Below are 25629 nucleotides of genomic sequence, written 5' to 3'. Positions count from 1 at the left end.
TAATCAATCCTACATGTATTTGCCTTATCACACCGGCTGTACACTTTCTTTCTTTCCCCTTCCTTTCTTCCCTCCTGCCTCCCTCCCTCCTTCCTTCTGTCCCTCATTCCTCCTTTATTTTATCATGGAATCAAATGGTTAAATATTTGGTGCTGGGAGATTTATGGCAAGATCTGGATCAGAAAAAAGGTACTTTCCTGTGAGTAAGGTAAATATTGAGGTACTCATCAGTTTATCACATACCCTAAAACCATAAGAGAGAGCTTGCCAAGTGTTTTGTAATGGAAGGATCCACTGCAAGTATTCAGGTTTATATTTATCTTTGCATTGCACACATATACACAGACACACACACACATCCGTATTCACACATACACATTTTTAAGTAACTTAGCTGACAGCATCAACATTTCATTCAGAGCATTCTGTGGGTGATATTGTCTCCAGCACCACCGTCTTGTGAGATAACTGGTCACATATTTCCCTAGCACAAGGAGACCAATTAAAGAAATTGGCATTCTGCAAATTTGAACCAATGATTTGCTTACTAATCCCAATCAGCCAAGGTGAAGAAATTTAGTTCATGCTTCTCGTAGAGCCAGAAAAGGAAACTCTAGCAAAAACAGCTGCCCCATCGTCTTCTCTTCCCCTCTTAATCACCTCCAGGTCCGCAATTTTCAGTTATCAGAAAACAACACACTAGGTTCAGGCTCATGATAAATTATAACACAGCTCAAAGAGTAAGAGAACAAAAGTTATTAAAATTATCATCAGGAGACACTTTGTCAAGAGCTTAACGTGTTATAAAACTCTGTACTGGGGTAAGTCAGAAATGGGGCTTCCCAGGTGGCTCTAGTGGTAAAGAACCCTCCTGCCAACGCAGGAGACAGAAGAGACGCAGGTTGGATCCCCGGGTTGGGAAGATCCCCAGGAGAAGGACATGGACAGAGGAGCCTGGGGTCGCAAAAAGTTGGATACTACTGAGCAGCTCAGCACACACGCATGAGGATCAGAATGGGAGATGCCAATAGGATTAAGCTGTTACATTTTTTGTTTTAACCTCAGCTGTTTTGAATTTGGACTGATCATTGGAACTCCCTCTCCTTGATTCTACATGGGATGTACACATCTGTTCTTATCAATGTCACAAAAATACTTTCGAAAACAGGTGGAGGGTGGCACAGGAATCTCTGGAGACATCATGAATGTCTAGATGCACTTTCTTATTTAAAGATCTTATTTGAAGAAAAATTCTCAATAGCTCTGGAACTAAAAGGGAAGCGCAATGGTGTTTGGTCAGTGGAGCAAGAGATTTGTAGCCGAGAGAAAATACAGATAAAGTTATTTACAGTGTGCTTTTTATACATCTCTTAGCATAACTCAGGCTTAGAAAAGATCTCAATTGTGATTTTGCTGGTTTAATTTTGACCTGAACAAAACGGATTTGCTGGTTTTGTTTCTTCTTTTTATTTAAATAGGACACACCCTCCTGGTTTTGAGAAATCTGATCGTTATCTCTGAGTTAGAACCAGGCCTGATGAAGTTCTTTTTCCAGTTTTGGATGTTTGATCATGCTGGATTCCTACCAAAAGCCTCAAGGGAGACTTAACTTGAAGGACAAAGATGATTGTCAAGTGAGCTATGAATTAGGGTCTGATTCTTTGGTAGATATTCAATGAAAATGGTTTAGGCAAAGGTATATTCAATAAGGCAGACAAAAACACCTTGGGGAATAAGAAAGGCAAAGTAAACACACAGCAACTCATTAAAGAAACAGCCAATGAGCAATTCATAACCAATATCTGATATATAATTTAAGACCCAAAGGTCACTTAATATCAACTCTATTGCAACACAAAAGCACAGAAAAATCTGGCTGGCAGTTGTTCTTCAGCTTGCCTTAGCTGCTTTTATTTCACGCAAGTGTTTCTCCAGAGGCACAAAAAAATGTAAGAATAAAATCGGATTTATCGGAGGCATTTGTTTGGATTAATTACATAATAAAAGCATTTTCATACTGCTAATTTACTAAGCAATGTCACTGGAATGCTGAATTGCTTTACTTTTATTATGATGATCAAAAGAGATAAATGCAGGCCTGGCCACAAAACCAAAGCAGAGAGAAGAGAGGCAGCAGTCATTCTTCGCATAATTACTGGTATTTGTCATCCTTGTCTTGAAAAGGGGATCATCAGTTTTTCTAAAGACTGTTTTCTTTGCTTCAGAGCCTCTTCTTCAGCATGCTGTTTATCATCCATGTTGTCCTTATTTACCCAGCAACAAATACACGACGAATATGTTTTTCATTAGGCAATTTAATGAATTTAATTTTGCTTCAAAATGTTAATTTAAAAGTGTGCATTTCGTTCTTACAAGGATAAAACTGAAAAAAATCTTGGTTCTCAAGTGTTAGATTAAATTACTAGAAGTAGAATTGAAAACCAGGATTAATCAGTATGAAATTTAGTGTTGTGAGCCTGAGGTTGATTTTTATCAATTATAATTAATTTTCCTATCCCTTTAAGAAAACAAAGGCTCAAGAATCAGGGCTTCTAAAGCTTTATTTACATTTAGGGAGAAATTTTTGAAGAGAACAAGTGTAAGAGGAAACAGAAAGGAAGTCTGCCTCGAGGAGAAAAACCCTAAAGAAAAAGCTGCTATCCATCACTAGAAAATGAATGAGAATTGTATTATTTCTTGGCTTTTAAAGAATCTGTCTTTTGCCAACTTGGAAGAAAAAGGATCCATTTTTCCCCTACATAACTACATTTAATAATTTCCATAAAATTGACATTTTAAAACTATGGCAAAAAGCCAAATTAAAACTTTTGGATTCCTAATCCCTAAATTCTGAACTCGTTTTCTTAAGGAATACCTATGATACACTTTAAAACGAATCCAATTAATATAATTACAGAGAGGTTAAATAACACATACACGCTGGATCTGTTTCTGTAAAACATAGCTGTTCTGTTATTTATATTTGGTTATTTTAAAAAATTAGAGATGTGGACATATATATAAAGTAACTTTTTTTTTTAAAGAGGGAATCTGTTGTCTTCTACATCATTAAATTTGTAAAAAGCCCCTACAACCAATTAGCTTGGAAATCTCATATTCATGCTTCTGAATATTGCTGCAGTGGTAACGAGGAAAGCAGTACATCCAGGTATTTAATGTGTAACCGAAACAAGGTACAGGCATCAACCTGTATCCCGCGGCAGTTGACATGCTAATTTCTTCGCCTCCTCTCTCGCGCGCGCACTCCACCTCGCTTCCCCAACCCTCTTCCCCCACAAGATAAGAGGCACCCTCTGGGCAGTGGAAGGTGCCTCGCGGCGAGTGAAGAGCCACCGGAAGAGTGAGGGCAGAGCGCGCGGAGCCCACGCCCTCGGCCGCAGGGGGAATGCAGGCGGCCGCCGCGGGCCGGAGCAGAGGGGAGCCGGGTAGGAGCGCGGGACTGGGGATCTGCCGCACGAGGCGCGGGCCCCGCAGCCCTCCCGGGGCGCATGGGGGGGGGATGGGCGGGCCGAGGGCGGAGCGCTGCGCTTCGCGGGGCGGCGGGAAAGGGGCGGAGAGGACAGCTCTGACTCGGGCGGGCAGAGGGACGGTGGCAGAACCTGCGGGCTAGTTGGGAGGCTCACCCTCTGGGAGGAAGGGAAGCGGAGACCGCCGCTGCTGAGGAGCGAGGAGACGCCTGGAGGCCGAGGGTCAGGCCGCCGCTATCTCCTCCAGCAGTGCACACCGCAGAGATCGCGCAGCCGGCGGGCGCACCGGCCACCAACGGCGACCCTTCGCGCAGGTGGGCACCCTAGAGCGCTGCGCTCTGTCCCCTCCTGGGCCACCGTGGGCCCGATGCCCTCCCTTCCGGGCCGCTGAGCTCGGGGACGAAGGCTGGGCAGGTCCGGGGACCGGAGGAAGGTGCTCGGCCCCTTGGTGTGCACGCTTGTGCGCGCGCGCTGTGCTAGATGGGGAAGAGGTGCGGAAAAGCTGCCTCTCTCGGGGCTCACTGTCCCCATCCCTACCCTCCCCGGACGAGCTGACCCCCCGAGCGGCTTCGGAGGACTGCGACCCCTTCCCCCGCGCTCAGTCTCGGTGGTGCGTGCAATTCGCTCCCCTCTTCCCAATGCACACCCAGCTCCATCAGGACGCCCCTTGGGGAGAAGAGTGGTGGCAGGACCAGGTGGGGCGTGAGCGGGGAAGGCGAGAGTTGCTCGAGTATTGTCTGCCGGGGCGAGTGCCTGAGCCCGCGCACTCCCTCCCGCTTTAGGGGCCGAGGGTAAGGGTGGAGGTGGTGGTGGTGGAGGAGGGAGCGGGGAGGAGGGAGTGGGTTTGCCGAACTTCTTTCGGAAGGCTGACTGTGTGCATGCACTTGGCGCCTTGTGCACGTTTGGGTGAGGGTTTAATAGAGACACGTGGGAGCAACATTGGTTGCTGGCGGGCCCTCCAAAGAGCCTCTTGGGGTAGCCCAGAGCGCCTTCGGGGTTGGGACGGAGGGGTTGGTGTTAGTGTAAATGTCAGTCTTAGGGAGGAGAAGGAGAGCGGCTTCAGGAGACTTGATTTTCGTAGATTTGCTGCCATTCCTTAAACCAAACCAGGCTTTCCGGGCGTTAAAGTAAATTACCAGTAAGTGGGGACGGATCCCTGATAAGGCTGAAAAGGCCCCCGGGTTTGCTGGGGAGCGAGCTCGGCAGGCCTGCTGCCTGGGTGGCTTCTGGTGCTGTCTCGTGTGGGGTGGGGGTGGGGGGTAGGGAATGGTACTTGTCCCTTTAGCTTAAGGTGCTGGAGCTGGAACACTTCTGGATAGACTTTAGGACCAAGAGGAGGCAAAAATTCTCAACTCTGGAATCCCAACCTGTCTCTGTCCTCTCTCTTTCCCTTTCTCTCTCCCTCTTCTTCTCCCTCTCCCTCTCTCAGACACACACACCACACACCACCACACCACACCACACCCTGGGGTAGTTTGCTTGTCTGTCTGTCTCTGTCACACACATCCACACCACACATACACCCTGGTTGGGTCTTTTATTCTAAATTAACTCCAGCATCTCCGTGTGTGTGTGTGTGTGTGTGTGTGTGAGAGAGAGAGAGAGAGAGAGAGAGAGAGAGAGAGAGAGAGAGAGAGAGAGAGAGAGAGAGAGAGAGACTTACCACACACACACACACATAGCCCTCTCATCTCATGGCTGCTTTGACTCACTGATACACAGTTGCTCATGGATTTTTATTCATTGCTTGTTCTGCTCATAGATTTTTATTCTTTTTTTTTTTTTTTTTTTTTAGGAAAAAAGACCTACCTATATTAAAATCTGTGGAGTGTCAGAAAGACCTTTCAGCACTCATTCACATTCAAATCAAGAATAGGGCCTTATGATGAAAACACCCCATATAGATGTTTTAGATTGGGCAAAGCTCTAGTTTGTGTTAGAATTAATATTATTATTTTAAATAGACATTTTACAACTATGTGACAGAATAATCTTTACCTGGATCTCTCCCTTTTTTCTTTGTGGTAATTTACAGAATTCTTAATTATCTGGTTAACAAAAGTTGTCTTCTAATATTAAAAGACCGGTCTTGAAACAGTTGCAAGGTTGGCATGAGAATAGACTCTGGGACTCATATCTCTTTAATGAACTGATAAGAGTGGTGTTGATCTGAGACTTATGTATGGGCAAATTTCTAAATAATTTATCAAACCATTGAGGGTGAGGGACTCCTTGTAAATTTTCCACACAGAAAAGGGAGAACACTTTTATCTTTTAGAGCAAATATTTTGCCACTCTCCCTCCAATTGTCCCTGTTAGATGCCTAGAAAATATGCATGGTAAATGAATAATACATGGCTTATTTCTCTTTTTCGTCTACAGGTGGCAGTGTAGAAGCCAAGACGGGAGCTTCCAGAAGTACTTTCAGAAAAATAAGAGTGAACCTCAGAACGCAAACACAGGGATCTGAAAAACCACAGGTATGTAGAAAAATTAATCCATCTATCTGGCTTTATAATTATTGCATTCCACTATCCTGACATTTATATTGACTTCTATGAAGTGAAATGTATTTTGAGGTCTTCTCAAAGGGGAAAGCAAGTGTATTCTATTGCAGACAATATATTTAAATAAAAATACTGCGCATCATTATACTGTGTTACTTTTTACTGCTCTAAAAAAGAAGCATTGTTTCCATCATGACCATGTGGCTTTGCATTCAACTAGTTGTTGCTTGATGTTTGCTTTTAAAAACACTTTTCCTGAAGCTGTATGAAACTGCCAATTGTTCTGAAAAATTTATTTTGGGACACGATTACCAAAGCCACCCTGTTGAACCAACATAATAATATCCACTTTTTATAACAAACTGTGTCTCACTTGACATCTCACTTATCAGAATACATACAGGCTACTGCTTTTTTTTCTTGGCCACTTGGGGCAGCATGTGGGATCTTCCTTCCTACCAGGGATCAAACCAATGTCCCAAGGGAAGTCTCTATGCTGCTACTTTAAAAAAAAAAAAACATTAGCCACATGCTCAGCAGTGACAGTGCAGAATCCTAAACACTGGACTGCCAGGGAATTCCCTAGGCTGCTTCTTTTAAACCAGCCTTTGTCATTTTTCTCCTACTTTGCTGGCTTTTCCAAGCCCAACATATAAGTACCTTCATAATTTACCCACTTGACTCAACTAATGACAAATTTAATATGGGAACAAAGACAGTCAAGTTCTCAAGTTCTCAAGTTTTTCATTGTGATACAATTCAAAAGAATTTGCCTCTGGTCATCATTAAAATATAAGATTTTACATATTAAGGCCCTTTTTCAAATGAGTAAGTTATGAATGGTAGAGGAAGTGTGGGTGGGGGGAGTTCACCTTGGTAGCTTTTTATTTTCTTTCCTTAGATTTGTGGGCCATAGCTAATGATGCTTTCACAGGGAAGCTATAGTTATGATCATGTTGGTTGTATAACGAGCTGGCATCAAAATGGCTGTTAAAGGGGATGAAGCTTTGTCTTTCCCTGGGGGATGTATGCATTCATCCAATGCCAGAATGTGGAGATATCTTTTGCTTTTTTTACTTTCTGCCTTTACAGTTGAAGAGGGATTTGTTTAGCCCCTGCCAATGAGGGTGTAAGACAAAGTCAGATGCTGTTCTTGAAGAGAATAATATCAAATTGGACATTTACAGGTAGAAGGCAAATTGGGACCTCTGATTTGAAAAGTATAAATTGAAGACTGAAAGACTGTTTGCTGGAAAGATCGAGGATCTTTCCTCGATCCTTGATCCTCGATCTTTCCACTCATCCTCCACTTGGTGTGGAGTGGCTTGACAACAGCTCTCAGACATTTAGGAACACATAAATTTGCACTGTGTGGGACTTTGATTCATTATCTGACTCTATAAACTGGGAAGTAACTAATCATTGCACAATTTGGCTAAGAAGAATGGGGTCTAGTCTTCTAAGTCAGAAAGGAAAGGAGCAAAGATGAGATTTTACTTCTTTCTGGAATTATAGCATTCTCAATATAGAGACATCAGGTACTTTAAAGATGTGCCCAGTAAGAGCACTGCTTTGAAAATACTGTATTTTATTTTTGAGGTATAACATGGGACTTCCCAGGTGGCATTCATGGTAAAGTATCCATCTGCCAATGCAGGAGACACAAGGGATGCGGGTTTGATCCCAGGGTCAGGAAGATTCCTTGGAGTAGGGAAGATTCCCTGGAGTAGGAGATGGCAGCCTACTCCAGTATTCTTGCCTGGAAGATGCTATGGGCAGAGGAGCCTGGCAGGCTATAGTCCATGGGGCCCTAAAGAGTCACACAACTGACTGAGTACTTACATACAATAAAGTGTGTACAATGCATTAATCCTAAGTTTATTGCTCTATGAACTTTTATATGTGTATATGCTCATGGGACTACCACCCAGGTCAAGAATACAACTTTTCCAGTATCCCAAAAGATTTCCTCCTCTTTCCCCTTCTGGTCAGGTTTTATCCTATTTCTAATGAACTGAATCTGAAGATAACTACATTATGATTTGGTTTCCACACTGTCGTGTTTTTTAAACTCCATCCATTCCTTTTATTGGTTGTTAAGCTCCATGTAAATAGAGTCATATAGAAGGGACTTGTGTGTGTATGTCTTCTTTCACATAACATAATGTCTTTGTTGAGGCTTCCCCATTAGCTCAGTGGTAGAGAATCCACCTGCAATGCAGGAGATTCAGGAGATGCAGATTTGACCCCTGGGTTGGGAAGATCCCCTGGAGGGGAGGGCATGGCAACGCACTCCAGTATTCCTGCCTGGAGAATCCCTATGGACAGAGGAGCCTGGCGGGCTACAGTCCAGAGGGTCACAAAGAGTTGGACACGACTGAGCCACAGCACACACGCACAATGTCTTTGTGATTTATCCATGTTGCTATGTTAGTAGTTCATTCTAATCAGTTGAGTAGTAATTTCTGTTGTATGGATATACCACAATTTGTTTATCCATTCTCCTGTTGGATCTTTGGATTGTTTCTACTGTATGACTAACATGAATAAAGCAGCTGTGAATATTCTGGCTTATAAGTTTTGGTGCACATGCTCACTCATTACTTTTGAGCATATACAGAGGAGTAGAACTGTTAAGGTCACAGGGTAGGCTTGTATTTAGCTTCAGTGAAAGTGAAAGTCACTCAGTTGTGTCCGACGCTTTGTGACCCCATGGATTACACAGTCCATATAATTCTCCAAGCCAGAATACAGGGAGTAGGTTGCCATTCCCTTCTCTAGGGGATCTTCCCAACCTAGGGACTGAACCCAGGTCTCCTGCATTGCAGGCAGATTCTTCACCAGCTGAGCCACAAGGCAAGCCAAAGAACACTGGAGTGGGTAGCCTATCCCTTCTCCAGTGGATCTTCCTGACCCAGAAATCGAACTGGGGTCTTCTATATTGCAGGCAGATTCTTTACCAACTGAGCTATCAAGGAACCCCATCCATTAGCTTCAGTAGATATTGCCAAATGGTTTTCCAAGATGATTTTTACCAATTTACACTCGACCAGGAGTTCCAGTTGCTCCACATTTTCACCAACACTTGGTTTTGTTGCTCTTTTTAGTTTAGCTGTTTTTGTAGGAGAGTAGTGATAATGTCCTTGTGGGTTTAAAAAAATTTTTTTAATTAAAAAAATTTTTAGCAAAATGTACATAACATTTACCATTGTGACCACTTAAAAATGTTGGTGGTATTAAGTACATTTACTCTGTTGTACCACTATCCATTTCCAGAACTCTTTTCATCTTGTGAAACTGAAGCTATATCCATTAAACAATAACTCCCCATTTTCTCTTCCCCTAGTACCTGGCAAACACCATTCTACTTTCTATCTCTATAAATTTGACTACTTTAAGTACCTCATATGGGTTGAAATCCGGAATATTTGTTCTTTTGTAACCCACTTATTTCACTTAGCATAATGTCCTTAAGATTCATTCATGTTGTAGAATGTGTTGGAATTTCCTTTCTTTTTACAGCTAAGTAATGTTCCTTTGTATGAATATCCACCACATTTTATTTATCCATTTGTCTGTTGGTGGACACTTGGGTTGCTGCCACCTTTTGGCTATTGTGAATAATGCTGCTAAGAACATGGATGTATAAATATTTCTTTGAGACCCTGCTTTAATTTTTGGGGTGCATACCTACAAGTGGAATTGCTGCATTGTATGGTGATTCTGTTTTAATTTTTTGAGGAACCACCATACTGTTTTCCATAGACATTGCACCATTTTACATTCCCAATGGTGTGTACAAGGGTTTCAGTTTCTCCACACCCTTGCCAGTGCTTGTTATTTATTTATTTATTTATTTTTGATAGTAGCCATCCTAATGGGTGTGAGGTGGTCCTTATGTTTTAAATTTATGTTTCCTGATGAGTAATGTTGTTAAATGCCGTTTCACATACTTATTGGCGTTTGGATATCTTTTTGTGAAATTCCAGTTAAAATCTTTTTCCCAGTTTTGAATTGGATTCTTTGTATTTTTCTTTTTCTTTTTTTTTTTGTCATTTTTTTTTTATTCTTCACATGGATCCTTTGTCAGATATATGTATTACATTTTCTCCCAGTCTGGGTTGCCTTTTCATTGTCTTCACAGTATTTTTTGATGATTTTTAATGAATCTAATTACCATTTTTTTTCTTTCTTGGGTATTGCTTTTTGCATTCTATTTATGAAGTCTTTACTTACTTCAGGGATATTTTTAAAAGCTTCCCTTCTAGTTACTGAAAATATATGAAGGCAATCTGTTTGGAAGATGCAATAAATTAACCAGAAGCAGATTTCAAAAAAAGTATCCTAAGAATGAAAGTTAGTGATGTTCTTTGCTGCAGCAGGTGCCACCAAGGGCTTGAAAAAAAATGTGTTTTTTTCCATCAAATACATGGACACTGATGATCTTCCTCAAGCTGCTCCTGTTGCTGTCTCCCCCTACCTCCACTGACTGTGACTGGGGCCCTCTAAAGTGGGAAGAACCCTAGGAAAAAGTCCCGGGGATGCTTGGCCAGAGGAAAGAATGTGGCATAAAGGATGGTTTTCTATTTTTCCTTAATTTGTAACCTGTACTTTCAAAATGATCCTTCCCCTCCCCTCTTCCATCCCCAAGGAAGGTTGCTGCTCTTTGGCGATGCTTCTTTCTTTGCCTCTGAAATATTTATGTCCCTCAGGATCGTGCCATCCCTCTGCACCTCTCTGTCTCCACCTTTTCCTTGAAGGCCCTGTGTTCACATTCACTCTCCAGTCTTGAGCTGGCCATCTGTCCGTGCTCTGTGTTCTAAAGACACCCCAGGTCTTTATCTCCTGTTTCCCCTACCCATCCCTCAGCATAAGGTCCAGATCTGTATTGTTCTCTGCCTCCTGGACATCTCTCACTGGGTATCCCTTAGGTACCTTTCTAAAAACCCTGTTTTGTTCCTTTCCAGTCTGCTCTTCTGCTCTTAATGCTTTCATTGATACATTTGCTATTAATCTAGGCTTCCAAATTAGAAATCTTGGCACTGTCTCTGATTCTCCCACCCAACTTATATATCACCCTCAAAGCCCACCTATAGTTGATTGTCAAGGCTGTTAGGTCCTTCTCCCATCTCTGAAACACTTTTCAAAGGCATCTTCTCTTCCTTAATATTTACTACCTTGTGATTCAGGTCCCCTCTTGTGATTCAGACTATGGTAATAATCGTCTCCAGATTCATCTTTCTGATTCTTACTCTTGCCTCTAATCCCCCACTTCTCATCAGATTTTGTTTCCTAAAACAGATTTAATCACGTCATTTCCCACTTTAAAATGATGTGTAGCTCTCCATGCCTGCAAGAGAGATTCTAATCCTGTAGCTTGATTTACAGTATGACACTCTTCATTATTTGCCTTCAACCTGCTTTTAATGCTCTGTCATCTGCCACTTCCTCCCCACACTCCATCTGTCTTAAACACTGTTTTCCATTCCTAGAACATTCCTTGAACTCTTTCTGTGCTTTTGCTCATGCTGTTTCTTCTGCTTCTGATGTCTGTTCCTGTCCACTGGTGACTTACTGGTCTTTCCTTAAAAACCACCTCAAATGTGACCTCTCTGACTGAGCCTTCCTATCCTCTAAGTTGACTTTGTTGTTGATACTTTTTTTTTTACTGTTGTTAGAGGAATGACTCCCTAATTGCAGGCACTATCACATACTAATCTTCATACCCTTAGATCACCACTTCAAATATAGAAGGCATTTCACAAATGTTCATTGAATGAATAATTCATGACAAAGCATTCCTTACTATATCAGTTAGCTTTGGCTTCTCAACAAACCACCACAGTATTGGTTTGGTTTGTGGTTTAAAACAACCTGCATTTAGCGAGCCCTTGATTCTGTGGGTTGGCAATTTGGGCCAGATTCAGCTGGGTGGTTCTTTGGATCTGGGCAAATTTTTCACCGAGCGGGTTGGGGTCTGGCTCTTCCAGGATGTCCTCAGCTCCTCTCCACATGGTTTCTAATCTTTAACCAGGCCAGCATGGGCTTGTTAACACTGTGGGTGGCAGGGTTCTAAGAGAGGGGGCAGAGGCATGCAAGACCTCTTGAGGATTAGGCTTGCAACTGGCACGAAGTGACTTCCTCTGAATTCTATTATCCAAAACAAGTCACAAAGCCAGCCCTGACTCAGTAGTGGGGAAATAGATTCCCTCTCTTGAAGGGAGGAGCTGCAGTCATGTTGCAAGGAGCACAGAGAGAAGAGAATAATTGCAGACATTTTTACACTTACCTAGCAGCAGGAATGGGCTTCCTCAGTGGCTCAGGGGTAAAGAATCTGCCTGCAATGCAAGAGACACAAAAAACTCGAGTTTGGTACCTCGGTCAGGAAGATCCCCTGGAGGAGGAAATGGCAGCCCACTCCAGTATTATTGCCTGGAGAATCTCCATGGACAGAGGAGCTTGGCGGGTTACAGTCTGTAGGGTTACAAAGAATCAGATACTACTGAAGTGACTTAGCATGCATACACGCAGGAGCAGGAATGTGAGCGTAGAGCAGGCTTGGTCCAGAGAGCTGATTCCATTTAGGTCCGCAGCAGGGAGAACAGTTTTGACCCTGGAAGACTGAATCTGTTTGAATCTAAGATGAGCTTACCAATATGGTACCAGGGTTCCTAGCATCCTCCTTTGGCCCTCCCCTCAAGTTCTCTCTCTTTATCCTTTTATCCAAGGTATATTTAAGACATCCTTGGTTTCCTCTTGGCATTTATGAGGTATTGATACCATTGATGCTGTGGAATGGGGAAGCTGCTCTTCAGTCCTGGAAAAGGAGTTAGGTCTCTCCTCCTCCTTCCTTCTGAACGCTGTTATAGTGAAGCTTGAGCATTGGGGAAGCTTCTCATCATGGAGGACTGTTGAGTATCTCACATTGGTTTGTCTCTAGCATCTGATTTAAGAGGCGTTTTTGGAAGAGGAGGATGTCAGGCAGTGAAAAGAGATATAATTGATTGGGGCTGTTCATCTGTGTTCTCCCTCACTTATGTGTGAACACTGAAGCTATCCTTCTACTGGGAAACAGTGAAGTGAAAGTGAAAGTGAACTCGCTCAGTCGTGTCCGACTCTTTGCGACCCTGTGGACTGTAACCTACCAGGCTCCTCCGTCCATAGAATTCTCCACAAGAATACTGGAGTGGGTTGCCATTTCCTTCTCTAGGGGATCTTCCCGACCCAGGGATTGAACCCGGGTCTCCTGCCTTGCAGGCAGACCCTTTAACCTCTGAGCCACCAGGGGAAACAGCAGTAGTAGTTTATCCAATGTTAATGTTTGTGTGTTTTTCCAGCTGTTACAAACTACTCAGAGTGGAAACATGAATTCAAATGTTTCTGATTTGCTACCTATTAAAGAATCTTTTCTTAAAGACTAGACTACATTAGGAGGAAGTATCGTTCTAATATACAGATAGGAGTTTAGTTCAAATATACATGAAGAGTATGTTAGTAAGTATGCTTAGTAAAATGTACACAAAGTAACCCCAGTTTTCCAGAGATAAGATGGTAACCATGGTTAGGTTTGAGTTTTTCCATAGCTTGGTTTTAGTACACATCTACATGTTTTAGGAGAGCTGTTTGAAGTATTTAAAGAAAACATATACATTTTGCCTCATTCAAACTTATAACCAAAAAGCCTGAAAGAATAAGGAGGCCATTAAATGGCCTTAAGACCCTTCTGGCCTCTTTCTGATCTCTCATGTGTTTTCCTCCTGGCTTATGCCACTCTTAGATTGGCCACTGGCACAATTAGAGGCATGAAAAAGCCACAACTCTTGAGTAAATCCCCTGTCAAAATAACAGATGTGCTAATATTTATGGGTGAAAATAGAACTTGCACTTATGTTAAAAAATGTCTCCTAGAAGTTTTTTCTTACGGCATGCTTTTCCTTTTATTTTTCCGAGAACAAAAGATTTACATCTTGGAGTTCACATCTCACTTATTTATAGATCAGTTTCTTACTGAATCTCTGTATTACCTTTGCTACTTATTTAAAATGACAACATCAATTCAGGTGGCCACAAATAAGTAGTTTTAGAAGACAATGACAATTTCAAGTTAGAAAAATCAATATTTTTATTTGTTAATTTATTAAGTCAAGGAATTTTAACAGCTTGCAATAAGGTACTAGTTGAGACAGATAGCATTTACACGTTACTCATGTTTTTGTTTTCTAACAGAGCTAATTTGATATTATAGACAATAGTCTAAAATATTTTATATATTATATCCCCAATATGTTGCATAATGTGTGTTTTCCTTCCTAAGGTATATCTGTTGTTCTTTAGTTGCAAAGTTGTGTCTAATTCTTTTGCAACCCCATTAAATGTAGCCCACCAGACTCTTCTATCCATGGGATTCCCCAGGCAAGAGTATTGGAGTGGGTTGCCATTTCCTTCTCCAGGAGATCTTCCTGACCCAGGAATCGAATCCACATCTCATGCATTAGCAGGTGGATTCTTTACCACTGAGCCACCAGGGAATCCCATAGTCTCTATGTACTATATTACGTAGAGAGAGAAACACTGTTGTTCTGGTTCCCAGTAGGTTTCTAAATAGCTCTGGGCTTCAGTTTTGTCATCTCTTAACATAAGGGTTGGACTGTTTATTTTAAAAGTCCCATCTTAATCTGACATCCCATCAGTCTTAATACTATGGTTGTGTTTTCCCCCCTGATTTTAGTAAGCTTTACCAAAAACTCTTATTGGGATTAAATTTTTTATTGTATAAAATGTAAAATTACTTTATTATAAGGTTAAGGAAATGAGATCAGGCCAGGTAGAAACCAGGAGTCAGGATCCATCATTGTAGTATAGTCAAATTTATGTCATTGTGGAGTTTTTCTGTGCTTGGTCAAGAGCAGAATGACTACAATCCTACTGAAGAACAGAAACTTTATTGTTGAGTAGGGTGCCTATCCTCAAACTATCCTCTTTATCATAACCTCTTCAAGAATTGTACTAAATTTGAAGGCAGATACATGACTTGCCAGGTTTTTGTACCAAGCATTTGACGTTCACAAATCCAGGTGTGGTTTTCCTTACATTCATCCTGCTTCGGTTTGCCAACTTTCTTGAGGGTTGATGTCTTTCATCAGTATTGGAAAATCCTCAGCCATTGTCTCTTCAAATATTGCTTCTGTCCTCACTTCTCTCTGGCTGTCCAACTACGTACATAGTCAGGATACCATGTTTCTTACCTTCTTCTTCTTTTCTATTTGAGATTTAATGTGAGTTTTCCATTAAGCTTTACCTTTAAGTTTACTAATCCTATCTTCTGCTTTGTCTGTGAAGTGAAAGTCGCTCAGTTATGTCCAACTCTTTGTGACTCCATGGACTATACAAACCATGGAATTCTCTAGGCCAGAACACTGGAGTGTTCCCTTCTCCAGGGGATCTTCCCAACCCAGGGATCGAACCCAGGTTTCCCACATTGCAGGTGGAGTTTTTACCAGCTGAGCCACCAGGGAAGCCCAAGAATACTGAAGTGGGTAGCCTATCTCTTCTCCAGTGGATCTTCCTGACCCAGAAATTGAACCAGGGTCTCCTACATTGTAGGTGGGTTCTTTACCAGCTGAGCTACCAGAGAAGCAATTTACATAAGCATTTAAAAATATAAAGGGACACTATGAAGCAGTATGACATGTTTCCTGCTTTGTCTAGTGTGGTATTAAACCCATCCAATGAGTTAATATCAGACACTGCATTTTCTTAATTTCCGATACTTAATTTTTCTAGGATGTTCGTTTGATTTTTTTATATGGATTCTAGTTCTCTTTTGAAATTCTCCATCTTTTCATCCATTTCCTTTTTTCCCTTATTTTTTAACCAATTAATCAGTTTAATAATCTTACTGAATCTAATAATGCAAATCATCTGTGAACCTGCATCTATTTGTCTTTTTTCTATTGCATATTGGTTGCATTTATGTTCAGCTTTTCTCATGTCTAATAATTTTTTTTTCATTCTGCCTCTGTTTATTGCTACCAACCCATCTTCCTCCCGAAGAAGGCAATGGCAACCCACTCCAGTACTCTTGCCTGGCAAATCCCATGGACAGAGGAGCCTGGTAGGCTGCAGTCCATGGGGTTGCGAAGAGTCGGACATGACTGAGTGTCTTCACATTCACTTTTCACTTTCATGCATTGGAGAAGGACATGGCAACTCATTCCAGTGTTCTTGCCTGGAGAATCCCAGGGACGGGGGAGCCTGGTGGGCTGCCGTCTATGGGGTCACACAGAGTCAGACACGACTGAAGTGATTTAGCAGCAGCAGCAGCAGCAGCATCTTCCTCCACCCCACTCATGTATACATGCTGTCGTGTGACCCCAGGGACTGCAGTCCTCCAGGCTCTTCTCTCCATGGAAATTTCCAGGCAAGAATACTGGAGTGGGTTGGCATTTTCTTTTCCATCATGTCTAATAATTTTTTATTTTGTACCCAGACACAGTGTGTGAAAGAGTCTTAGACTAGTTCTAGATTACATCTTCTAGAAAAGATTTCCTTCTTGTCTTCTGTTAGGTAAATATAGTGAGGAGCTGATCACCTTCAGATATTGAGCTAAATTAAGGCCAGGTTGCAGTTTTAGGAAGACTCAATCTAGTTATAGTTGTCCACTCTCCTCAGGTCTGGCTTTCCTGGGCTTTTGATTGAAACCTTAGGGGTATTTTTGTCTTCTTAATCCAGAAAAAATGAGGGAGATTAAATTTTCCCCCTTTGGCGGTCTTGGAATTACTCGTCTCCTATCTTCTTAGTTTCAAATTCTTGCAACTGTCTTGAGGAGAAACCTGGTTATGTATTTGAGGCTGAACACCCACGGTAGTAAAAACTTCATCTCTGAAACACTATGAAACACTGGAGAGTTCACTCTGAAAAGAACCTTCAGCCTGCTGCCTTTTCCTCCCTCGTACAGCTCCAGAACTGAACACACAGGTGTATTTTCCATCTTTCATATTGGCCTTTGCATGTTCATTAAAAGCTTTGCTGATTTCTTTTCCACAGTAGAAATCCTATCTCTTGGTCTCATGAATATGAACCCAAAGGTCCAAGGTGCCCCGAGGGAAGATGATCAGCAATTATCTGCTCACCTCAGAACGGCTCCCTTCATTTGATGTTCTTGTACTTGAGTCCTTTATAGTCTAATGGAAGACTCAGACGTTTTTTTACTGCATAAAACATATAAAATGGGATGTGAAACTTCATAATACATCATATTTACATCCTCATTTATTCTTCAAGTGGAGTCTACTGTTTAAACATTGCTAGACTGCTTCAGTCATGTCCGATTCTTTGTGATCCCATGGACTGCCACCTGCCAGGCTCTTCTGTCCATGGGATTCACCAGGCAAGAATACTGGAGTGGGTTGCCATGCCCTCCTCCAGAGGATCTTTCTGACCCAGGAATCAAACCTGTGTCTCTTTCATCTCCTGCATTGGCAAGCGGGTTCTTTACCACTAGCACCATGTGATGTTTAAACAGTAAACATTTTTCAGCTTTGTGATAAAAGTAATTTTGGTTAGAAGCACCTCAGTTCAGTTCAGTCACTCAGTCATGTCCAACTCTTTGCGACCCCATAGACTGCAGCACGTCAGGTCTCCCTGTCCATTACCGACTCCCAGAGCTTGCTCAAACTCATGTCCATTGAGTCGGAGATGCCATCCAACCATCTCATCCTCTGTCGTCCCCTTTTCCTCCTGCCTTCAATCTTTCCCAGCATCAAAGTCTTTATCAATGAGTCGGTTCTTCACATCAGGTGGCCAAAGTATTGGAGCTTAAGCTTCAGTATCAGTCTTTCCAATGAATAGTCAGGACTGATTTCCTTTAGGATGGACTAGTTGGATCTCCTTGCTGTCCAAGGGACTCTCAAGAGTCTTCTCCAACACCAGAGTTCAAAGGCATCAGTTCTTCGGTGCTTAGCTTTCTATATAGTCCAACTTTTGAATGCATACATGACTACTGGAAAAACCATAGCTTTGACTAGACGGACCTTAGTCGGCAAAGTAATGTCTCTGCTTTTGAATATTCTATCTAGGTTGGTCATAACTTTTCTTCCAAGGAGCAAGCGTCTTTTAATTTCATGGCTGCAGTCACCATCTGCAGTGATTTTGGAGCCCCCCGAAATAAAGTCTGACACTGTTTCCACTGTTAATCTACCTATTTTCCATGAAGTGATGGGACTGGATGCCATGATCTAAGTTTTCTGAATGTTGAGTTTTAAGCCAACTTTTTTGCTCTCCTCTTTCACTTTCATCAAGAAGCTCTTTAGTTCTTCTTCACTTTCTGTCATAAAGGTAGTGTCATCTGCATATCTGAGGTTATTGATATTTCCCCCGGCAATCTTGATTCCAGCTTGTGCTTCATCCAGTCCAGCATTTCTCATGATGTACTCTGCATAGAAGTTAAATAAGCAGGGTGACAATATACAGTCTTGATGTACTCCTTTCCCAATTTGGAACCAGTCTGTTGTTCCATATCCAGTTCTAACTGTTGCTTCCTGACATGAATATAGGTTTCTCAAGAGGCAAGTCAGGTGGTCTGGGATTCCCATCTCTTGCAGAATTTTCCACAATTTGTTGTGATTCACACAGTCCAAGGCTTTGGCATAGTCAGTAATGCAGAAGTATAGTGGTTTTCTGGAACTCACTTGATTTTTCAATGATCCAAAGGATGTTGGCAATTTGATCTCTGGTTCTTCTGCCTTTTCTAAATCCAGCTTGAACATCTGGAATTTCAAGGTTCATGTACTGTTGAAGCCTGGCTTAGAGGATTTGGAGCATTACTTTGCTAGAATGTGAAATGAGTGCAGTTGTGTGGTAGTTTGAGCATTCTTTGGCATTGCCTTTCTTTGGGATTGGAATGAAAGCTGACCTTTTCTAGCCCTGTGGTCACTGCCGAATTTTCCGAATTTGCTGGCATATTGAGTGCAGCACTTTCACAGCATCATCTTTTAGGATTTGAAATCCTGGAATTCCATCACCTCCCCTAGCTTTGTTCGTAGTGATGCTTCCTAAGGCCCACTTGACTTCACATTCCAGGATGTCTGGCTCTAGGTGAGTGATCACACCATCGTGATTTTTGGGGTCATGAAGATCTTTTTGTATAGTTCTTCTATGTATTCTTGCCAACTCTTCTTAATATCTTCTGTTTCTGTTAGGTCCATACCATTTCTGTCCTTCATTGTGCTCATCTTTGCATGAAATGTTCCCTTGGTATCTCTAATTTTCTTGAAGCACTTGCTGACTCATTATTTCCCAAGGAGGAAAATGGGAATCATTTGACAATATGGTCTTGTTCAAATATTTTCATTGCATTTTTTCAGTTTTTCCATTGTAATTTGTCTAGAAAACATTTTGTAGGTAGAGGATGGGAATGAAGGCAGTTTCAGTCGGTTTAAAACTCTCAGATGGATTCCTTAGTAGATCCATTTTACTTCTATTTTGTACTAAAAGAAGACATAATTGTCATTACCACTCCTCCCATTTGTGAAAAGAATTTGCTCCAAAGAATTCTAATGCCATTAATAGGCAGCATCCATATGGTTAGCAGATGGAAAAAGGAGAGAAGGAGCCCCTCAGATTATTTAAACTGTAATCATTTCATTGTTAAGGAGCAGTTCAGTTGTTAACTTTTCTCTGAAGCTGTATAGACCTGGCCAGCGCTGAGAGCCCCAGGGCTGGTGGGAGCCCTGAGTTCCGGTGTCAGCTCTGCTTCCCACAAGTCATGTGTCCCAGGGGAGTCCTGTTTTCTCATCTCGAGAATGACATTGAAGTAGTTGAATCCTAGTCCTCTCCTTCTTTGTCCTTTGGATTCCATTCATCACTTGAAAATTAAGATTGTACTTGCATTTCAATAAAATGTACTGCCAGAATCAATTAAAAGAATCAATCTGTGCAAATCCCTTTTGACTCATGAATTTTCTGTGTTTGTTACACCAAATGCTGTGTAATACTCTATGTGCAGTACATCACTATGAAAAATAATCTGAGTCCTGAGTACCTGGATTCAAGTCCCAGGTTTGTCATTCGTCTGCTTTGAGACCTTGGACACATAATTGACTTCTATTAGCCAAACTGAGGCTGGAAAATGGATAGAAGAGCAGCCTTACCTGTTTCAGAGCTACTGTGAAGGTGGACTAAAACGTTTCATAGGTGAAGGCTCCTCATGAACAGTAAAGTGCTGTAAAAACATTAATTACCATTAGGACTGTAATGACACAGGCCTTGTCAGCAGTAACCATCTGTTTGTTGTGGCTGTCACTATCAAAAATGAGATGTGAAAACAGCCCGAGGGTATTTAAATTACCTACACCTTGACTTTGCTTCCCATTTCCCTTCTGGTGGGGGGAAACGTGGTGTAGGTAAGCTGACACTGTTCAAGGTACAAACTCTTTCTTTGAAGCCATTGAAGTGTAGAGCTGGATGGGTTGGTGTGATTATTTTAGCAAATCTCCCTCTTTTAAAGATGCAGTTTAGGAAGTTTAACTGACTTGCTTAAGGTAACAGAACTCCTTCAAGGTAAAACCACAACTAAGACCGGTAAGTGTTCCCTGTTTAAACCCTGATCTGTGCAATTGCTTCTACAATTTTGGTCAAGGACCAAAATAAACAGATTGCTTTTGCTTTCAAACCTTGGGATTTTCCATTTCCTTTCTCCCTTGCCTCCTGACATCTTTCACTTCTCTCCTACTTCACAGCCCCCACTCCCATTCTGATGGTGGTACCTCTCCCCACTTCAGAGAAGAGGGTTCTTCCTCCAGCTCTCACCCAAAGCTGCCCCCACCGTGTGATTTTGTGTCTGACCCCATTTGCCTTCTCTGGGATTTATTCTGTTACTCTTATCTGTGTCTTATATTGTCTTTCTTTCCCTTTCTGTTGGCTCAATGATGGTATCCAAGCTTATTGTACATTTTTTGTTGTTGTTTACTTCATCATACACACTACTTCTTTTCAATACTTAGCTACTGGAAAGAGATATTGGTAAGTAGTCACTGCTCTCTCACTATTCATTCATTCCTTGACTTTTTCGTCATTTTTTAAATTGTGGTAAAGCACACAGAACATACAACTGGCTATCCTAACCATTTTTACATACACAGCTCAGTTGTATTAAATACATTCATAATGTTATGCAATCACCATCTATCTCCAGATGCTTTTTTATTTTTCAAAACTGGAACACTGTCCCCACTAAACAATAACTCCCCATGGCCCCCAAGCCCTTGGCAAGCACCCACCCTGTTACTTTCTATGTGATTTTTCCGTGTATTTCTTATGCAGTAATGTACAAGCTCAGTGACTAGTGCTTGCTGGTTGCCCAGAAAAGCTACCTTGCTGCCTTTCTCCTTCTGTCTCCCTACTGTGCCTCTTGCCTGTCTGTTTATTTTTTCTCATTCTCTGCCTTCTCTTCCCCCACCCCTGCTCTGCTCTCTCCCCTGCCATTTGTTGCTGTTTTCTGGTCTCTTACGGGGACAACTTGCCACCCAGCTTCTGGGCACTTTTTCTCCTTGTTTGGCCTCTTCAATTACTTCTCAGGATCTAGGCTGGCTTCCTTCCCCACTTCTATTTTTTAATTTTTTTAAAAAATTTATATTGGGGTGTAGTTGCTTTGGGCTTCCCAGGTAGCTCAGTGGTAAAGAATCTGCCTGCAATGTGGGAGACCTGGGTTTGATCCCTGGGTTGGGAAGATCCCCTGGAGAAGGGAATGGCTACCCACTTCAGTATTCTTGCCTGGAGAATTCCATGGACAGAGGAGCCTGGCGGGCTACAGTCCATGGGATCCCAAAGAGTCGGATATAACTGAGCACAGCACAGCAGCAGCAGCAGCAGCATAGTTTATCTATAATGTTGTATTCGTTTCTGATGTACAGCAAAATGATTCAGTTATACACATACACATGTATCTATTCTATTTCAAATTCTTTTCCCATTTGGGTTTGTTACATAATATTGAGTAGAGTTCCCTGTGCTATATAGTAGATCCTTGTTGATTTTCTATTTTATATATAGTAGTGTGTACATGTCAATCACAGACTCCTTATCTATCTCCCTCACCTTTCCCCTTCGGTAACTATAAGTTTGTTTTCCGTGTCTGTGAGTCTGTTTCTGTTTTCTAAATAACTTCATTTGTATCATTTTTTTTAGATTCCACATATAAGTGATATCATATGATATTTGTCTTTGTTTGACTATCTTCACTTAGTATAATAATTTCTGACGTTCTTCTGCAGTGGAATTCAGCAACAACACAGTCCCCTACCCACTCTTCCTCCATCTAGGCTCACCAGCCTGCAGGGACTGTTTCCTCACACCTTTGACCACACCATGCTGAGCCTTCATGCCTTCAGCCCCTTGCTTCTCTTTACTTCCATAAACATTCAGCCAAAATTCCTTTAGCTCCACAGAACTTTGGGAGTCCTTCTAGCAGCTCCAATTTCAGTGTTGGTGGGATCCATCTTTTCCCCTGCCCACTCAGTGAGTGCTTCCTGGACTGGAGTTGTGGGTGATTCTTTATCAGACTTGGCCGTTAGCCCTGAATCAGTGAAGGAGAGCATTCATTCACTTCTATAGATAAGTGCTTTTCTGATTGAAGAGGCTGAATATTGATCAACCATGGGAAACATTAACGTATGAAATCAGGAGAGAGATTCACATAGTACTTTATTGTGGTCATCTATGACATCAGCTAGTTTTTTGAACGTTGAGTTATTTTACATGAAGTATCGCAGTGTGCTGGGTAGACTGATGGCCCTCCAAAGATGTCCATACCCTAAACCCTGGAACCTCTGACCATGTTAAATGGCAAAAGGGAATTAAGGTTACAGATGGAATATAAGGTTGTTCACCTAACTTCAAAATAGGTTATCCTAGATTATTTGGGTGGACCTAGGGTAATCAAAAGCATCCTTAAAAGTGGTATGTAATGTAGAATGTCCTTATATCTAAGTTCATGGACTACTGAGAGTCTCAAATTGCCTTGAATATTATCTTTAGTTAATGCTTCACTGATAAATTCCTTTCTATAACAGATATAATTCTATCAGTTTTCTGTGATATTAGCTGTAGTGAATGCTTTTATTGAATGCTTATATGAGTCAGGTGCTTTATATCTATTACCGTATTGAATGTGCTAAATAACCCAAGAAGTAGATATTATTAATTCCTTTTATGGATGAGGAAACAGGCAGAGTGATTAACTTACACAAGGTCACACTGCTAGTAACCAGTGACCCTGAGGTGTAATTGCACATATAAAGAAGAATTCGGAGGTGTCACATTTCCCTTTTGCAAGGCATGCTCATGGTTTATACTGTTATATTTTTAAAAAGTCTTGCCTTAAAATTTGAAAGTTGAAGATTAATTTGGACTTTGTCAAAGCAATATGACACCACTGTAGCCAACATAGAAAATAGAAGACAAAAATTAACCTGTAGTCCAAAAAATCTTTTAAAAACTCTTTAATTTTATATTGGAGCATAGTTGATTAACAATGTTGTGTTAGTTTTAGGTGTACAGCAAAGTGATTCAGTTATACATAAACATGTAGCTCTTCTTTTTCAAATTCCTTTCTGAAAAACATCTTGATTATATTTTGGTATATTTCCTGTCAGTCCTTTTGTTCCTGTGCATACGCATGTTGCAGTTTCCCACAGCTCTCATCATGGTCATCTTATACCTTTCTTATTTTACATCATGTATTTTTTATATCACATGTCATTATCTTTAATACACAATAGGTGGTTGCCAATTTTGATTAAAAATGATGCTTTAAGAACAGTTACCATCTAAGACACACTGTTCTCTTGGCAGAGAGCAGGAACATGATCCAAATCACACAATACAGTTAAAACCTGCTTGGAGGTGGCCAGTGTCACATATACTCACATTTCTGTTGGGCAAAGTATGTCACGGAGCCAAACCCAAAGTCAGTGAAGTGGCACATACTCCTCCCCATGACGACCCACAGGATGAACCATCCTATCATAGAGAGGGAGAAGTCATAGGGAATAATGGTCCTACTTACCACCAGGAAGGGGTGAGATGATTAGAAGTAGAACATAAAAATAGAAATAAATAAAAGTAGGAGAGCGGTTGGTGGGTTTTGAACCCAGACTGTGACCTTGAGCAGAGGCTTTGTCTTCAGGTGCCTCTAATGTGAAATGGAAGGGTTAAAAAAAAATGATGTATTGAAAGCATGCTGCACTTTGCCTGACACGTAATAGGCTGCCAGCCAGGGTTAGTTTCCTTCAAGGATGTTGTTTTGCCAAGGTACTGAATGTGCTGTTTTAGGGCCCCTGTTTGGATTGCACTCAACTTTTTGGGGTTTTAACTCAAATATATAATGTTGTGGATTTTTTAGTCATTAAAGAAAAGTGAAAGTCACTCAGTCGTGTCCAACTCTTTGCGATCCCATGGACTATATAGTCCATGGAATTCTCCAGGCCAGAATACCAGAGTGGCTAGCCTATCCCTTCTCCAGAAGATCTTCCCAACCCAGAAATCTAACCAGGGTCACCTGCATTGCAGGCGGATTCTTTCCCAACTGAGCTATCAGGGAAGATTGGCCTAATTTGTGGATTATTTTCCTTAAATTCCTTTAAAGAGTGCATAATCACTGGGGAGCTAATTTTAAATTCCTGGCCTCCAGGAATTCCCAAGGGGCTTCCCAGGTGGCCCTAGTGGTAAAGAACCCACCTGCCAATGCAAGAAACATAAGAGATGCGGAAGGAAATGCCAACCCACTCCAGTATTCTTGCCTGGAGAATCCCATGGACAGAGGAACCTGGTGGACTAAAGTTCACAGGGTTGCAAAGAGTTGGACACGACTTAGCATGCAAGCACGCAGAAATTCCCAAGGGCAGGAATCACCATTTCCCAAGTGATTATGTATTCTTAGTTGCTTAAAGGGTGGTCGTGGGCCCTGAGCATCCCCATCATGTGCAGGCTTGTTAGAAATACAGCATCTTGGGTTCCCACCTCAGACCTATTGAGTCAGATTCTGCATTTCAACAACATCATCAGGGGATTCGTATGTATATTAAAATTTGAATAGCACTCTTGTATCTGATCCTTAGAAATGCTGTAATTTGAATTATTCTTTGCCTTTCAATTTGACCCTAAAGAATAAATCAATAACGATTAGGTTGAAAAAATTGGTGTATACAATATTTAAAATAGGCACAGTTAAAACAGTAGTTCTTTAGAATTGTTTTTTCTTTTTCAACTTCTATGGGGAAAAAAACATTATTTTATCTATAATGTTTAATCTTGATTACAAGCAGTTTGGGCAAGAACAGTTTGTTTGGCTTATTTGAATTTCAGAAGTCTTGGTTTTATGAGTTCAAACTCAAACAATATTAAAAGTAATCTAACATGTAACATTTTGAGTCTTTGGGACAAAGTGATAATCATTTGTGCTGCTTGTCCCTGTTCTTTGATAGTAATCTTGTTCTTGAATTTCCTTATGTGTAGATTCTATGTCTGAGGACGTAAGTGACGGGAGGGAGAGTGTAGACACTGATGGAAGTAAGGTTTAAAAGCACTGAGTCTTTACAAACTCAGATGCACAACCGGTTTAATGTGTTTGCCTAGTT

The 25629-nt window shown here is 41.4% G+C and overlaps 1 long non-coding RNA gene across 1 annotated transcript in view; it reads left to right on the top strand.

The window, feature by feature from the left end:
* The first annotated feature begins 3582 nt into the window (after positions 1-3582).
* Positions 3583-25629, top strand: part of LOC105605445 (uncharacterized) — a 111309-nt gene continuing 89262 nt past the window's right edge. The window contains exons 1-2 of the long non-coding RNA XR_003587369.3: positions 3583-3802; positions 5871-5968. This is a non-coding gene — a long non-coding RNA (uncharacterized LOC105605445). The remainder of the gene's footprint in view (positions 3803-5870; positions 5969-25629) is intronic.

This window comes from Ovis aries, chromosome X (assembly GCF_016772045.2).
Source record: "Ovis aries strain OAR_USU_Benz2616 breed Rambouillet chromosome X, ARS-UI_Ramb_v3.0, whole genome shotgun sequence".
Lineage (NCBI taxonomy): Eukaryota > Metazoa > Chordata > Mammalia > Artiodactyla > Bovidae > Ovis > Ovis aries.
Note: the sequence above shows the minus strand (reverse complement) of the source record. Positions and strands in the feature narration are given on the sequence as shown.